The sequence below is a fragment of the Rissa tridactyla genome, chromosome 2 (genome assembly GCF_028500815.1).
Source record: "Rissa tridactyla isolate bRisTri1 chromosome 2, bRisTri1.patW.cur.20221130, whole genome shotgun sequence".
Lineage (NCBI taxonomy): Eukaryota > Metazoa > Chordata > Aves > Charadriiformes > Laridae > Rissa > Rissa tridactyla.
Window position 1 is genome coordinate 143,084,645 of NC_071467.1, and position 16,727 is coordinate 143,101,371.

The window sequence follows — 16,727 nt, forward strand, 5'->3', positions numbered from 1 at the left end:
GCATCAGCTCCCCAAAGATACATCGTAAACAAAAACCTGCGTGCAGTTACTTTATGACCCCAGCATCTCCTTGCCTGGCTTTGGTAAGAATTCACTACAAATCCTGACCTCTGCCGCCGCCACTGAGTCATGCTGAATCACTCTGCAAATGTAAGGATTATCAAGGGCAGGAAAAATATTTGCCAAGATATCACTTGCAAGTTGGACAACAGGAAACATTTGCCTCCATGCATCCTGCGAGCCAGCCAGCCTCGTCATTTACATGTTTCGCACTGAGGTATGGGTTGGGTTTGTTATTTCTGAAGAAGGGCAGACAGCCGGGCTGGCAGTTTGTTCATTATTGTGTAAAATAACATATTGTTTGAGACTATAAGCAGTGCGGTCGTGGGCCCGGGGCACGGGGTGTGCCAGCAGTTTCCTTACTGCAGATGGAGCAGCCACGGTTGCCCTATTCATTACTTGCAGGGTAAGATGAGACGACAAAAAATAAATCCGCGATGCGTGGTGCAGATGGTGGCTCAGGGTGTAACGTAGAGCTCTGCGCTTCCCAGATCTCAGGGCGTTTGCTGTTGATTTTACAAAGTGATTTTATGTGGTCTGAGCTCTCTCTAAACCCCAGTGTTTGTGTCATGTCCCCCCCCAACATTTCTCCATGGGGGTTCTTGAAAGGCAGTGTACTGAAGTTACATTCCTGGGCCAAGTGTTTGAATTTCCAAAACCTTAGGAGCATGTAAACAAGCAGCATGTGTTTGTGGAAGAGGCAGTTAACGCCCTTGGTTTGGAGTGTTACCTGGGCAGAGTTAAGCCCTTGCCTCAAGTGGCTTGCCCAAGGAGAGCAGCAAGGCTCTCTGGAAGGATGAAATAGCCAGTGAAACTCCTCCAGGGAGGGCGCAGTCTTGCCAGGCCTTCTGCTGCCAGTATAAAGTAGATCTTCATAAATCTCCCCGGCTGGAGATGTTCTCCGTTAGGCCAGTCTGCTCACCTTGAAAAGATCTCTCTCTGCTGCAGCGTCTGGGACCCGAGTGCTGGGAGCTGTGTTGCTTGTTACCACAGCAATCCTTTCGTGACCCTGCGGTGATGAAGATGGATGTAAAGTCACATAACACACCCCCCCGCTCCTCCCTCCCTCGACAATCTCACTTTCACTTGTCCTCTAGTACTACTCAATCCGAGATGACTGTTACCCGAAGAGAAAGCCAGGCTCTGCTAACACAAACGGTGCCGTATCCTTAGGGACACGACCTTTCAGCTCTACCAGCAAAATGCATTAGTGACAAAAATTAAACTTTGTCAATAACAGGAGAATAGCACCTGTGTAATCTACGTCCACATCATAACCTGACCCCCCCAAAAAGCTCTCAGAGCTGACGTACCGTGTATTGCCTTACTGGTGATTGTTATTAAATCCCAGGTTTTATTAACCTGTGGAAATTTCTCCTGTTGATATTCCATGCATCCCTGATGATGAATGGAGGGCAAAGAGGCTCAGATGTTGCTTCTCCAGCCTGGCTGCCGTTGCCAGACCCTTCTCCACGGGGTAGGAAGTGATGGGTTAGGGCTCACAGATATGTCATTCCAAAGGCGCGATGGGAAGAGCATGGTTTTCCTGGTACCTTATGGCGAGCTGCTGGTTAGAGGTGACCCGCTGAACCACCCGTGGTTTTACCTCTCCAGTACCCTCTCGTGGTCACTTTATTTCGTGTACTAACGTGTGGGGTCACTTGTTTTCTGTTTCATTCTTAATTTATACCGTCACATCAGGGGGGAAGTGGCCGCAGGTGGAACACAGCATCTTTAACTGTGATGCTTGTAGTTCCTGTCCCTGTTTGTTAGGCAGCTTCCTCGTGGCACACACGAGAACACTCATTTCTAGGGAAGTATGAGCTCCTTCTGGTTTGGCTGTGACACTGAGTTGTGGGTTAACCCCAGTAAGCAGCTGAGCGCCGCACAGCTGCTCGCTCACATCCCCTGCCCCCAGAACTGAAGAGAAAAGGAAGAGCAAATGCAAAAAAAAACTCGTGGGCTGATAATTTTACAAGCAAAGGAGAAGTGGAAGAAGAAAGAAAACGATAAACAAGTGATGCAAAGGCAATCACTCACCACCTCCCACAGGTCTTTAAAGCGATGCCCAGCCCATTCCTCAGTAAAAGCTGGCTAACCTACCTAAATCCCGCTCCTCTCCGTTGCATTTCTGATCATGCTGTTATATGGCATGGAATATCTCTTTGGATAGTTTGGGTCACAGAATCACAGAATCACAGAATGGTTTGGGTTGGAAGGGACCTTAAAGATCACCTAGTTCCAACCCCCCCGCCCTGGGTAGGGACACCTCCCAGCTCATCTGCCTGGTCACCTCCAAACCTCTTGTGCATCCCCAGTCTATTCACTGGTGAGAAACAGAGGTGGCCTTGACGCTGTACAGACACTGCCCAGCAATAGCTAAAACATTAGCGTGTTATGAGCGTTGTTTTGGTCACAAATCTAAAACACAGCCCCATGCCAGCCACCATGAGGAAAACTAACTCCATCCCAGCCAGACCTGGCACATACAGATGGAGAGAAATCACACTGGGGATACAATGTGGAGAGAAAAAAATCAGGAACGACGATGCATCAGAAACCTACGTACTTCAAACTGATAAAGTAGCATAAGTATTGATTATAAACCTAAAGCTTTCGCAATGTAAGCTGCTGTACAAATTGTGTAACCTCAGAGATTCTGCTGGGCAGCTACACATACGTCAGATTTGCAGGAATTTATGAGCTGAGATGCTTTCCAGTTTAAAATCACCTGGCTACCTAGCAACATAGCATTGATGCTGAATGTTGTTTCTGTGAAATAAGTGGAAAAACCTTTTAACGAGCTCTTTTTCTTGTGCCATCGTGATAAAAGCTTAGTAAAAAAGAAAATGGGATTTAAAATGTAATGGCCTCAGCTGTTGTGATACCAGATCCCAGTGTTCTGAAGTCACTGAAACGTTCAACAAATACCCGCGTAATGAAAAACATGCAAAATGAAACAGCAGGAGGACTGAGGCTGATCCATTTAGATACCCTCAAAACACATGTGTGAATCATGTCATTTTATCATAAATGAAGGGCTGTAACACCGTGACTTTTCTTTGCAGCAAAATCCTTGGCTATCACCAAAACTGTAGCACTGCTTGTACAACTCAAAGGTCTGTGCCTGTGTGCGTACAAAGCCCAACTGACTGGGCTGGGAAAATACAGTACTTAGCATACGCACCAGAGGAAGTTTCTCATGGGCAAGGGTCCTTTCGTAGGTAACCCATGATTTTGAAAAGACATAGGCACACAAACTCAGTTGATTCTGGCTGTGAATATTCAAGTGCTACATGTAAAATTATAAACCCGCATGCTTGATATCTCATGAAAACAAGGTTAAAAGATTAACCCTACTTTATTTCTAAGATCTCTACAACTTTAGTTGGTTTGGGTTTGGATCTTTTCCCCAGTTCTCATCTAGTTTAGTCATTTGCAATGGCTATCATTTTAGACCAGACAGAGAAGCATGTCAGAGAAGGAGCATATTGCATGGACTCCATTTATTCAGCTCTCTGTTCCTTTTTCTAGATTCGTAGAATTGTTTTGGTTGGAAGAGACCTTTAAGATCATCAAGTCCAACCGTTAACGTTAACACTGCCAAAACCACCACCACATCTACCCGTCTTTTAAATACCTCCAGGGATGGGGACTCAACCACTTCCCTGGGCAGCCTGTTCCAATGCTTGACAACCCTTTCAGTGAAGAATTTTTTCCTAATATCCAATCTAAACCGCCCCTGGTGCAACTTGAGGCCATTTCCTGTTGTCCTACCGCTTGTTATTTGGCAGAAGAGACGGACCCCCACCTTGATACAGCCTCCTTCAGGTAGTTGTAGAGAGCATTTTGGACTGCTGTAATCTGTAGGGCAGAGCATAACGGGAATGTTGCCTCCCCATGGAGAAACTCTCCCCTCAAAATAATACAAAACATTTGCAAGGGTTATACATGAAAAGCTGCTCTGTCGAAGTGGAGATCTGTCCTCTTAACATGAAAATCTAGATGGACTTCAAGCATGTATTCAAGTGTCGCTTGTCCTCTCCACTCAGCTCTATCCCAAAATCGGCACCTCAGCCAGTTAAAAACAGTTCAGCCCACATGCTACTCTCTGCTGAGGGAAGGTTTCAGAAACTGTATCTTAAAGTTTTATTTAGTTCTTATCACTGTGGTAACGAAGCACTGCACAAAATGAAGTTCCACAAAAAGCACAACTGAGTACTCTCCTTTACTACTAGCTTGCAGGATGTTTGATCTTCATAGAGTCGGCACAAACCAGTGCTCCAGGTCTCTCAATCCAGGTCTTTCTTAGAATGCAGTAGAAGTATAAGCGCTGGTTGCTGTTTAGAGGCTTTATATAGTGATAAGGGGCCTTACGGAAGTGGTACCCGTGCAGGTAATGCAGACAGGGTCTCTGTCGCACAAGTGTTGCAGTCAAAATTGACAATGGGAGACCGTCACCGTAGATGTGGCAGCTGGAGAAGGGCAGTACCCATCCTCTGCAAAATGAGTCAGAAGCACAAGGCACAGCAAATTGGCCACTACGGAGTATATTTCCCGGGAATGATGAGGTTTAGAGGAAGATGAAAGAGAGGCTTTGTGCTTGTTTAAAGCCCTGCTTCCAGGAGTTAGGGAGAAAGTATATTCTAAGGAAAATTCGACTGAAGCGGAGCTGGCGACACTAATTAGAGGCAGGGGTTGGTGCCACAGCAGAACTTAAGAAGTGCATGGATTTATGTAATTAGGAGCTTTAAAAGGAAAGAAAAGGCATGGGTGTTTAATGCAGTAGAAGATAGAGAGGCAGCAGAAAGAAACAAAGCGGGAAAGAAATACTCAGGATGATAAGCTGGAAAGATGACCTATAAAACAAGTTTTGGAAGCAGGATAAAGAACCTTTGTCAAAACTGAACACCAGGAGCTTGTGGCAGCCAACCCGTGAGATGAAGGGGGTTTTAGCTGCATGCAGGAAGAGGAGAAGCCACACTGGACAAGAAGGAGCTGCCACCTGGACCTTTCTGAAAAGTAAAATGTGAGAATTCCTTCGGTATTTTTTTAAATAATGCATGGAGTAAATGCTAAAAGGTGAGACCTCCTGCAAAATTAGGAGGAGAAAAGCCCAGCTTACTGTATTAAATTTGTGACCGATTCCAGGCACACCAACTAATTATGGCACTTGTGACAGTCTTGTCAGGACAGTGCTGTGAAAACTCGAGGTGGCTGACCTATAGGCCAGGTGACAACACAAGCTATTTTAATGAAGTGTCTTCCCTACAAACTAGCAAGAAACAAGTCACAGCAGAGAGCATCTGCGTTAGATTTAATGGCATCTTAGTGCGTTTCACTCCTGGTAGCCTGTGCCATCCGGAGTCCATTTCATCCATTGCCTGAGGACTGGCTGAGCAGTACCACACAGCAACAGTCCCCACTGGATCCTGCTGCCTCTTGGAGGAACCTCTTGTAACACAGAGCTCTCCATAGGTGATGAAAGGACAGGATCGTGAACGAATACTGTGGAGATGTTCTGGGTGGAGGGAGTGCTCTCAAAGGGCCGACCAGTCTGTTCAAAACGTGCATTTTTGAGGTACCAGAGCTGGAGGCAAGTCAGAGAGGGGTGGATGAGAAGACGACATGAAGAGGAAGGCAGTGGACTCAAACCATTAGGCTGGACATACAAGAGGAGTTAACAGGCATGCAGGTGGAGATCTGAGCAGAAGGAAATTGGTCAGGCACAGAGAGGAAGACCTATGAGCCATCCCTATAGAGCTGCTAGCCAAAAGTGCACGGCGGCTTCAGAATTTAATGATATTGAGAGGTCTTAGTGCCTCGGTGACCCATCAATCAGATTCGTTGGTGGTGGTGGTCTATATGTAAACACGGATTATGACAAGATATGTCTCCTTGCATCAGTAAGGAGAATTGATCCCAAAACACATGCAATACTGCAACTAACTTTTATTCAAAGTTCATTACTTGTTTATTTATCTTACTGAGAATTTAAAGATCAAATTTAAAAAAACCACAGATTTCAAGCCTAGTATACATTTATGTCAGCTAACCTCTAGCTTGAAATTGAGCACCTAAACTCTTTATCTAATGATGAAAATAAGTAGGTGATTCAGGACTAATTCCCATTTTAATTTCTCAGTCTATATAAGAACAATTCACCAGTCACAAGGTACTCCAGCAGGACTTCATTTATTTGTATAGAATTTTCCAGAATTTGTTATTTTATGTGTCTTCTTTATAATGAGACACCTATAAAATGTGATAAAATGGACAGGACTTTCAGTGTTATTCAGTTTAACATACTAAAAGTTTAGAAAGTATGCAATCCCACATCACTTGCTAAACTATTTGCAATATTTCTGAAATTCTGCTTGCAGTTATGAACCTCCAGAATGGATGTATCTCTAAGATTTATAAAAGGTGATACACAATATAAATAAGTGCATATACCCAGGGAAAAAGGTCCCTGAGGAGAGATTCCCAAGACAAATTACCTGCAAGGTCATTTTTTTTCTGGCGAAAGCTTGGCTTGACAGAGTCCCTACTAAGAAAAATGTCTTCCAGAAAAAAAGAGTTCGTGGGTTATACAGTCCTAAGGAAAGCCCCTGATAATTCCAGCTTCCTGAGTTCACAAAACAAGGCTCTTGTAATTGCATGTCGTGCTCCAAGCATCCCAAAGGAGGTGACACTAAGCCCTGATTCCTCCACCGCAATTAAATGAAACAAAATCTCTATTGCCTTAGACTCACCTTTGCACCTACTTCCTCTCGTTCACAGACAGCTACTTTGCCATAGAAAAACTCTGTATTGTATGAAAAGTTAACACTCTTATTTCTCAATTGCTAGTGAGAACAAGAAGAGGAAACATGGAAAGCCAGTACATCACAATAACCCGTATGTCCTCACAAAAAGCCCCTTGGTATCAGAGCAACAGCAGAGAAAAACAACTATCAAGCAGGAGAAAAGGGAGTATATTCTGGACATTCTTCAGGATAAAACAGATTTGGAGCTGAAGGACATGGTCCTTCAAGAACAGGAAGATGTCCCCGGCTGCAAACAGTCAGCTGCAGCAGACAAGAAAAGAACTCCTCAGCAGCGATATATACCTCTCGGGTAACTTCTTGTTATTTATTTACTGCATGACAGAGATACTCCCGATGCTGGCTCTCTCTGGATTGTTGATCGTTTTGGACTCCAACCGACAGTGTTGTTGTGCCCAACCACCACCACAAGCCAGACCCTCCTCCAGTGTGCTCTGAGGCACAGCAACCACACAGACCTCTGGCTGCTCGCAGAGGGTTCATCAGACTCTGCAGCTCCAGATTTTGTACACGGATGAACATTTTCTCTCATTTAACCAAGTTCAGTTTTGGGTGGTGGTGTCTAAATGTGCTTTTTTTAGTGTTTACTAGAAACAGGATGGTTCCACAGCATCACTCTATTTTTTTTTTCACCTTTTACACTGAGGATTAGAGGTTGGCCTTGGAAAGTGATAGCCAGTGACCTAGCCAGGCTTTCTGTGGTGCAGTGTTGTCCAAAGGTCATCTATCTTTTCGAACACAGAATTCAGCTGTTGTGATTCATGGTCTGTGTTTGATGTCAACAAGAACATTGGTCCCAGTAATGACAAACGGCTCGGGCTGCATCTAGCCTTCTGTCCAGCTGAGCAACTTTCATATTAAGTAAATGAGCACAGGTTTGCATCATAGATCTTCAGAGAATGACTTAGAGAAGACTGGCTTTACTGTGTTCAAAATGAATTAAAAAGATACACAATACTTTCTTTCTTGCTGCAAGTCCCAATTCCCAAGTTATGCTCCTTGATGCTTCAGAGTGCCCCTTCATGAAGTATATTTTTGTCTGCCTTAATTTGACTGCAGTCATGTGTCTGTATTTTAGAATAAGAGTTCACCAGGTGAGGCAACTAGGAGACAAAAGGAAAAAATTAAAATCTTTTTAATCTATTTGGTGTACTGAAAAAAATGTCAGGAAGGAAATTTGTAATAAAAGACATAGGTTTATGGCTCCTTTTTTTTTGCTTCACATCCTAATCTAATTATGTACTCCTTCAAATAACAGCTCCCTTATGATACTCATTTGGGAAAAGTAATAACCAATGCAATGATTAAAACCAACATTGTAGAACAATTCCATCCTATCCAAGATTCGAGTCCATCATAGGACTGTCTGATCACCAGATTTGGTGGTGTCTAGCCTGGGGGCATTAAGCTTCTCTGCCCGATATATTTACGTATATTTGCAGATTTTATATATTCATGTTTTTCAAAGTTAAAAAAACATTTTTTCTTTTGAAAGAAAAATCTTTTCCTCGTGAATGAAAAGTAATCTGTCTCCGTGCTCTTCCTCAGAGGGCGTAGCTCCCCAGGTAGCAGAGCCAGGCCATGTGCAGGCGGTTCCGGCTGCCGCTCCAGCTGGCACGGCGACGGCACGCTCCGGTCCTCCTGCCAGGAACTGGCACTGGCACTGGTGGGCCTGCTCAGTGAGCCAGTTCAGGGAACTGATTCCACTGAAAATTAAGACTTACACCCTCAAAGTGATTTAATTTTCAGCCAGATGAAGGCTCTGCACTGACGTACCACACGGCCTTCCCCTCTCCTGCTGCCAACATAGGGAAGAGAGAGGAGAGCCCAGCCAGGGCGCTCGTTACTGATAGGCATGCTAATAACCTTGGAATAGTTTAAGACAAAACAATATAGAAAGTGGCAAAAGGAGAACACTGTCTAAGGTAAAACTTACCTTGAATGTAGACAAGCAAAAGGGTTTCATGTATTTACATTCCCCCCCACCAAATAGTTTCTAAACTCTATTTATTCTCGTAGGAAAAGGAATATAGCATGTAAATTGCCAAATCCAGCATTAGATGTCTGAAAACATTACTGAATTTGTGTATTCTTCCAAATGAAAGCAAAGAGATTTCTATCTTCCATTACCTAAATCTGATTTATAATACACTTTAACAAAGGATCTGGTAGTATTTTAATGTGAATGTGAAAATAAGTGAGAGCCTAAATTCTTGTAATTCTTTGTCCTCTTTTTAATTCCAGTCCTAGAACTACACTGATAACATACCGCATAGATAACATTTTTAATTTATTCATTATATTCTGATAATTTTTCATATAAGTAATTACATTAATAAACTGGGCATAGTCCTTTGAAGTTCAATTTAGAAAGTACCATGTTATCTGCATGTAATAAACCTCATGTATCTATCCTCCCTCTTCTACTATCATGTCTAGTGACTACTATTAAAAGCTTTTTTAAATATTCCTTTGCTCAGTTTAATAGGGATTTTTACAATGTCATTACACATTCTAATTGGGTGATTAGGGTTTTCATGCCTCTTATAGAAATACAGGGGGAGTAACTGGAACTACTGCAAGTTATGTAAAAGGAAATGAGCTAAAAGGAGAATAACATTTTTACGCACACACGGACACAGAGAGCGATGAAAGGCAGAGTTAAGCATTAGGCACGGCTGGCACAGGGTGTTGCAGCCCAGAGCAAAGCCCCTGGAGCAAAGTGCCGCTGGGCTCGGGAAATCAACCACTGAAAAAGGGATTCTGCAAAGCCCCTCTAGGAACAGGGGTTCATACTACGCCTTACTCTTCCTCTTTTCAGTTTTGAGAGGCAAAAAACCCCGCCTTGTGCTAGAGGATCTTCTGCATCCAACCATTTTATTGTCAGTTTTGGAATATCATCAGCCTGGGTAGTTCTGGGTAACCACCATATTCCACATTTGATGAGAGGACTAGCTCAGCACCAGGATAGCCTCCAATACTCTGTCAGTTTTGGGGCCCCGTGTTTGAGCCTTAAACCCCTCTTAATATGACGTAAGTGTCCATGTGTGTTGTGATAAGCTGTAGGGGACAATTTATTAACATATTTTGGCAAGACCAAGCACGTTACAGTCTGTTGAATCTGGTGTTTCTGATGTTCCTAAAACATGGATGTTTAATAAAGCCAACAGCAATCTTCACTGAGGGGTTCTGCCTTATGCAGATATTCCTGTGTCGATCCATTTGTTCTCTTCACAGATAGGAATGGCAGTAACAAACCAATTCCGATAACAGGGAAATTGGAAATTAGCTTGGATCCTAACTACCTTCATAATTTGTGTATATGGGAGGTATCTGCCCCATAGAAGTCGTAGTCCAGCTAATCCCACTGGCTCAAATTCACCACATCAACCTCCACCCAGTTTTGGTCTCCTGTGAATCTACTTAATTTCCAGGATGGAGCTGAGCACTGAAATGAAGCGTGTGTTTCAGCAGAAGCAGGAGCTAATCAGAGCATACGGCTAGTCATGACTTTAGCACCCCAGGATAGATGTTTAGTCTCTTTTTTTAAAAAAAATGCCTTCCTAAATGTTTTTATTCTGTGTTATTCAGATACAAAGCTCCCATTGCCATATGTGTAACAGCACATTAAAAAGTAAGGAAGTAGTCCTGATAGATTTCTGAAAGTGCCTCTAATAATATTAATGAATAAAGACAACAGTGCAAAGTGAAACTGAAATCTCTGAAAATATTGAGATATTTGATTTTGGTTACGGTGTCTGCTAAGACTCCTTTGCCACCATCCCAGGGGAGCTCCTTGCACACATGAGCTTTTCTGGCCACCATCTCCATGGGCTCAAGTCCATGTGGTTTTTAACCCTCCACAGAAACAGGACCACAGATGTCAAACCAACAGGGCATGTAGGACCAGCGCTGACTCCCAGGAATTTAGAAACAATGCCTCAGCCTCACTATGTGCTTTAGAAACACATACTAGAAGCAGAGTCTACTGGACATCAAACCTAGTCACTCTTTGCTGCAGGTAGCTCTGAACTGGATTTCTACATAGTTCTCTGCCTCTTTTCTCACCAGGAAAAAGCGAGCTACATATCATGGGGCCAGCTGCATACCATGTTATATATGACAAGAGTGCAGAAATATGCGGGAGACCATGTAAACATGGCTTAGTCTTAAAAGAGGTCTCTCATCTCTGAGGCTGTGAAACACCATGGAAAAACAGTAGAGATGGAAGACCACAACTTGTAGAAATTAATGGCATGTGTATAAACAGAGATTGAAATTCTTGAACATGCACGGCAGAAAATTCCAAGTTCAGGGCAACTGAAAGGATTGCTTATGTCGTAAACAGTAAAAGCTGTGAAGATATCAGAGTATGTCGTGACGGGAAACTTCTCAAGATCTGAAGAAAACTTTCAGGATAAACGGGAGATAAGAGGCCCTTGCGGCAGCAGGAAGGACTTCAAGGGTCTTATTATTAGATAAGCAAGCAAGCAAATAAATGCAATAAGCCACAAACAGGGAAGGGGAAAGTTGATGTGGGAAAAAAGGTAGAGGTTACAGCAGATTATGAAGTCTTCTATGTTTTGCAGAATGCTCCCTGATCTCAGGCGCTGACTTCTGCTTTCTGAAGAGTTTCTCACCAGTTAGTGTTATTCTGACACGCGTAGGCTAAGATTAGCTCTGGTTGTCTGCACAGAGCAAGGGATCATCTGCAGCTCTTACACAAATGGCTTCAGACAAGAGGAATGGGAAGCAGCCTTCAAAATACAAGAAATTCTCTCCTGGATCAGATCAATGGTCCCTTTGGCCAGTATTCCCCTTGCCTGGGGACATCCAGGAGGCTAACACTGCCGTGCTGACATTCGGATCTTTGCAAAAACTCCATCAAACAACCACCCTTGAGGGAAAGCTGAGTGACATAACTGAGACCATGAAGTCTAAAACTCAGGAAGAAGTTGTCCCTCCCCATCCACAGCACCCGGTCTCCACTGGTGAGCAGTGAAGGATGGAAATACTTTTCCAGGCCACAAGCCCTGGCAGGAGCCCACTCTGCACGTGGAATCGCATCCGTGTGGAGGCGTGAGTGAGCTGTCTCTTCACCAGCTTGCCCAGGAATGCAACCATGTCAAAATGGAGCTATGCAGATGCCCATGTGCTTCCTCTTGCTTTGTAGCTGCAATGAAAGCAGGATACCTGCACCAGCAACCCACAGCCCAAAAATGAGCTCAGGCAGAGAGCAGCGTCCGTCCTGCTGGCTCTGGCCATGTGCTCTTCAACTAAAGCATCAAAGCTCTTCACTGATCTGCTGCAAGTGTCAAGCTCTGCCACAAAACGTGCCGTTTATAATAGGCTATTCAGTGCTTGTAAAGAAAATTAATTAAGTTAGTGGCAAAAGGAATTGCTTTTTAGGGAGAAGATGCAAACTGTGCAGTCCATTCCTCTCGTACTGTCCCTGATCCACAATTTTATTAATGATGTCATAGAGCCCGCAAAGTCCTTTTAGTTTGTATCATTCATTTTTGAACCTTCAGACTTCCATAGCCCCATGGCAGCTAGTTCCAGAAGGACTTTATCTGTTTTATACTGGTAACGTACCAGTTTCATTGAGTGTATCCTAGTTCTGGTAATGTGGAATCACAGTCCTGCATTCCCTTTATCCACCATCTTGATTTCTGTAAACCTCACTCATGTCTCTCTCCCTCAAGTGTGGAGAGCCCCAGCCCTTTAAGCTCTCCTCATAAAGCAAAAAGTTTCATGCAGCAAAAAACTGAGACTCCTTCATCCCCTTCCTGCCACCCAGTATTCTGTTAGGGGGTTTTTGGCCACTGTATGATTTCAGAAAATTGTCAGCAATCATTCAGATCTTTCTCCTGAGCTGCAGGTGCCAGTTCCAAGTTCAGCATCACATAGGCACGGCATGTTCCCTCAGCCGCATTGCTTCACATTTGTCCTCACTGAGGCTCATCTGCCCACCTACTCTGTTTTGTGAGGTCTTGCCACACACTTTGTCACAACTGGTCCTGCATTATCATCAGTAGACTTGGCGATGTCACTGCACATCCCCTTCTCTAGGTCACCACCATGCTGATGAGTCCCAGCACCTGTCCCTGGAACACTCTACGGCTCATCTTTTCCTTTCTGAAAAATGATTTGGTCTCTGTCCTTTAACAAGCTTTCATACAAATGTGGTTCTTCAGTAACCTCTGGTGTGCAATATTGTCAAAGACTTCTTGAAAATCCAGCTGGATCATACTCACTAGATGGGTTTTATCTGTTGGCTCACCAGCACCTTCCTAGAACCCAGGAGGTCAGGGAGGCAGGATTTCCCTTAGCAGATGCCATGCTGTCCCTCTCCCATACCCATCTCATTTGACCAGCACTGAATTCACTCCACAGTGATGTAGATTAGTGGAACTTCAAGAACATGCAAGAAGACTGCAGCATTAAAGAAAACTTTGGTACTTCTGCAATACAGTAGTCAAAATTGTCACCTTGGAGATTACCACGTTGAAAAGTTGCAAACCCTGTTTTGCCAGGGCTGAGGACTTAAGAGGTCATCTGGTTATAAGAAGTGCCAAGTTCATACAAAGGAAAAAGAAGTAATGAAAAGAAGTAATGGGAGCTTGAGGGACGTTCTCCTTGAGGGCAAGAGTCGGGGTGTGCGTGTGATTCCTGAAGTGATGCATGGGAAATAAGTAACTAGGGCTGGTCTGAGAACACCAAGGGCCTGATTTTATTTCAAGCCAGGTGACAAGTAGGGGTATAAGAAAGGTTGCCCTTGAGATGCAGGTCAGAGATGTAGTTAGCTCAGGAACTGTGACGGAAACAATGCTATGAAAATCCACCCCAATGTGGGGTAATTAAAACATTTCCTAATCCTTTTTGCTGTGCTGCTGCCTGCCTGCCAGCTCCTTGCACAGATTGGACTGAAGGTCAAAGTCAAAAAAAAAGAAAAAACCCACATCTCTGGACCGACAGCAAATAACTTTATCTTCATCCTGCATCTTACTTCATCATGTTAATACACAAACAGATTCAAGCTTACATGGTTCCCAAAGTGACTTTGCTTACTCTGTTACCCATTTATCTGCCACGCAAGCACTTGACTCAAAGTGACAGCTCAAAAACTCTGCCCTCTATTACTTTTTCTTTTCAGAAGCAATTGCTATATCAGCAAGAGAAAAGTCACTCCATTTGATTAATAATACATACTGATGGTTGAGACATTCAGTCAGAAGACCGATAAACTTGTTAAGCTATTGAAACCCCATTGGCAGCTTTCTCTAGGTCCAGACTCACCTTCTGCCCTTCCTGCTTTGTGGAAGCTCCTGTAAAACACCACTAGTTTCTTTGTAAACTGTGTAAGGTAGGCCAGTTTCAGGCACTCTTCCTATAAAGAGTAAGCCTGGTTATTGATACAGCAAGTGAATTAACCTGGGAATGTTTGATATGGCAATATAATGTAGCTGAGTATTTTGATTTCTACTTAAGATGACAGGACATAACAAAATACAAAAGCAAACCTCATCAAAGATGTGCAAAAGAAAACACCTTTTTTCACCCACTGCTCTATTGTTTCCCCACGATCTATTCCCTTTTGCCTCCCTTCTCAGCTTTTCCCATTCATGGATGGTTTGGTTCATTCACTGCTTGCACACTGCCCAGCCTTCACCACTTCACCGTGGCTTAAAGCAGCAACAAAAAGTCAGAATGGAGTTGACAAAATACAGCTCTGGGCTTGAAAGCCAATGCACACTTCTAAGTGTTTAAACATTTGATCCTCTCATGCCAAGCCCAAAGCACTAATGATGCCACAACAAAGACTAAACGTGCTTGCTCAGCCAGAAATTGAGTATAAACCATGAGAAGCCAGCAAAATAAATGATCTACAGGTTTTGGATTTTGTTTGAAGGTATCAGAATCGTGACCTTTTCTTTTAAGTTTTGGGCGAAGGAGCATTTGGGGAATGGTCTCAGAGGATTCTGTCAAGCGTCACCAAGCAGAAACCTGGCTTTAGGAATATTCTGGAGATAATGATACTTCAATCACAAAATGCCACTCTCTACCTTCTTTGACAAGCGTTCCTTCCTCTCTGTCCTCCAAGCGGCTGTTCTAGGACCAGGCCAACAGAATGGATAAACCAGTCAATCGAGAGTAAGCTTGGCCCTGCTGTGTTAGGAAAGATGAGAGCACATGTGAGCCTTGAAAAGCATCCACCCACATAACCTCCCGATTCACTCTTTGAAGCACAGGGCAGTCAGACCTGCTGGCTGATTACAGCCCCAAACCAAAAGGGGATGAAGCCCAGAGGCAGGCGGGAACTGGGGGCACAGCCATATGCAATGGCTGCCAACCTCACCATCTCCCCAGACTACTGACATACTCACTCCTGCCCTGATCATCTCCCCATCACTTCTTCTCAAAGTGCCTTTTTTCCTCCTCACTCTGTTCTTGTTTGGCCCCTAATGCTCAGAAGGAGGAGGGGAAGAATACGCTAGCTGATTCTCCCAATTTTTTCTGGACCAGCTGAAAATCTAGAGAACTGCACGTTCAGCAGTTCAGCTGGGGGCATCCCAGGGTTGCACGACACTGGCATGCAGTTCGGAGACACTTATAGAATCATAGAATCGTTTGGGTTGGAAGGGACCTTTAAAGGTCATCTAGTCCAGCCTCCCCCGCAATGAGCAGGGACATCTTCAACTAGATCAGGCGCTCCTCAGGCACGTACGTGGTGTAATAAGAAACTGCAGCTTGGCACACTGATTTTTTGATGAAAACTACGTACAGGAGTCTGAAACGAAGACGCTGTAAGAAAAAAAAGGCAAACAGAAAATTGACTGTTTTTTCAAAATTATTTCCATACGCCTACCTAATAACCAAATAACGATTAAGCAAGGCATGGTGCAGACAACTTAATGGGCTCATCATCAAATCCAAGATTTCAGAAGTGGCCAAAAGTACATTCCAGCATTAAGAGAAGTTAACTACTAAAATTCTCTTTATATAAATAAATTACCCCCAGGAACATTACTCCTAAAGCTGACCCACTTGAGTTTTCAGTACTGGAAGTTCTGTTCTGTGGAAAAATAAACACACATTTTAATTTTTTCAATTTCTTCTTTTCAGATAGTACTTCACTACTAAAATTAACAAGCAAAACCCACTAAAATAAAGTATAAAGATAGAGTGTGAATGAAAGGGAAGTGTGAGACAAAGAGATGATTAGCAGAGGTATTATGGCTCTCAGGCTTAGGTTATGCTGTTTCCCTGCTTTCATTTTGTTTATATGTTGCATCCCTTCTACCTCTTTTGTTGAAAAAGTGTGGAGGAGGGGAAGCTCATACTGAAAATTATAAACGCCTTTGTTCACACACCTGAGAACCAAAGATACTATGTTACCTCTTTCTACAGCTGTTTTCCCAATTACTTGTGGCTACACTGAAATACAAAGACCAGCAACCTTTCTATTAATAAGCCAAATCCAGTATTTCTGTAAAAGTGAGAAATACTGACATACAGAAAAGCAGAGAAGGCTGCAATAAATATACTGAAATAAGGATATTTCCCATCCAACTAATTGCTCCAACAAACACAACAAAAAAAGGTCAAATGATCTGAAAAGTCTGGGAATTGTTTAGGGATTTTTGTATTTTCTCGTAAGCTTTAATGCTGCTGTCCACAATAGTCTCATTAAATTAATAGTCTTGCCTTTAACTGTGCAAGCAAAATTATACAGTATTAGATGTCCAGCTTGACATTTTGTACAAATTAGAGCCTACACTATGAAGTTAAGGCTTAATATATGGTAAGTCTGGTTAAGATAAATTTGACCAGAGTTGC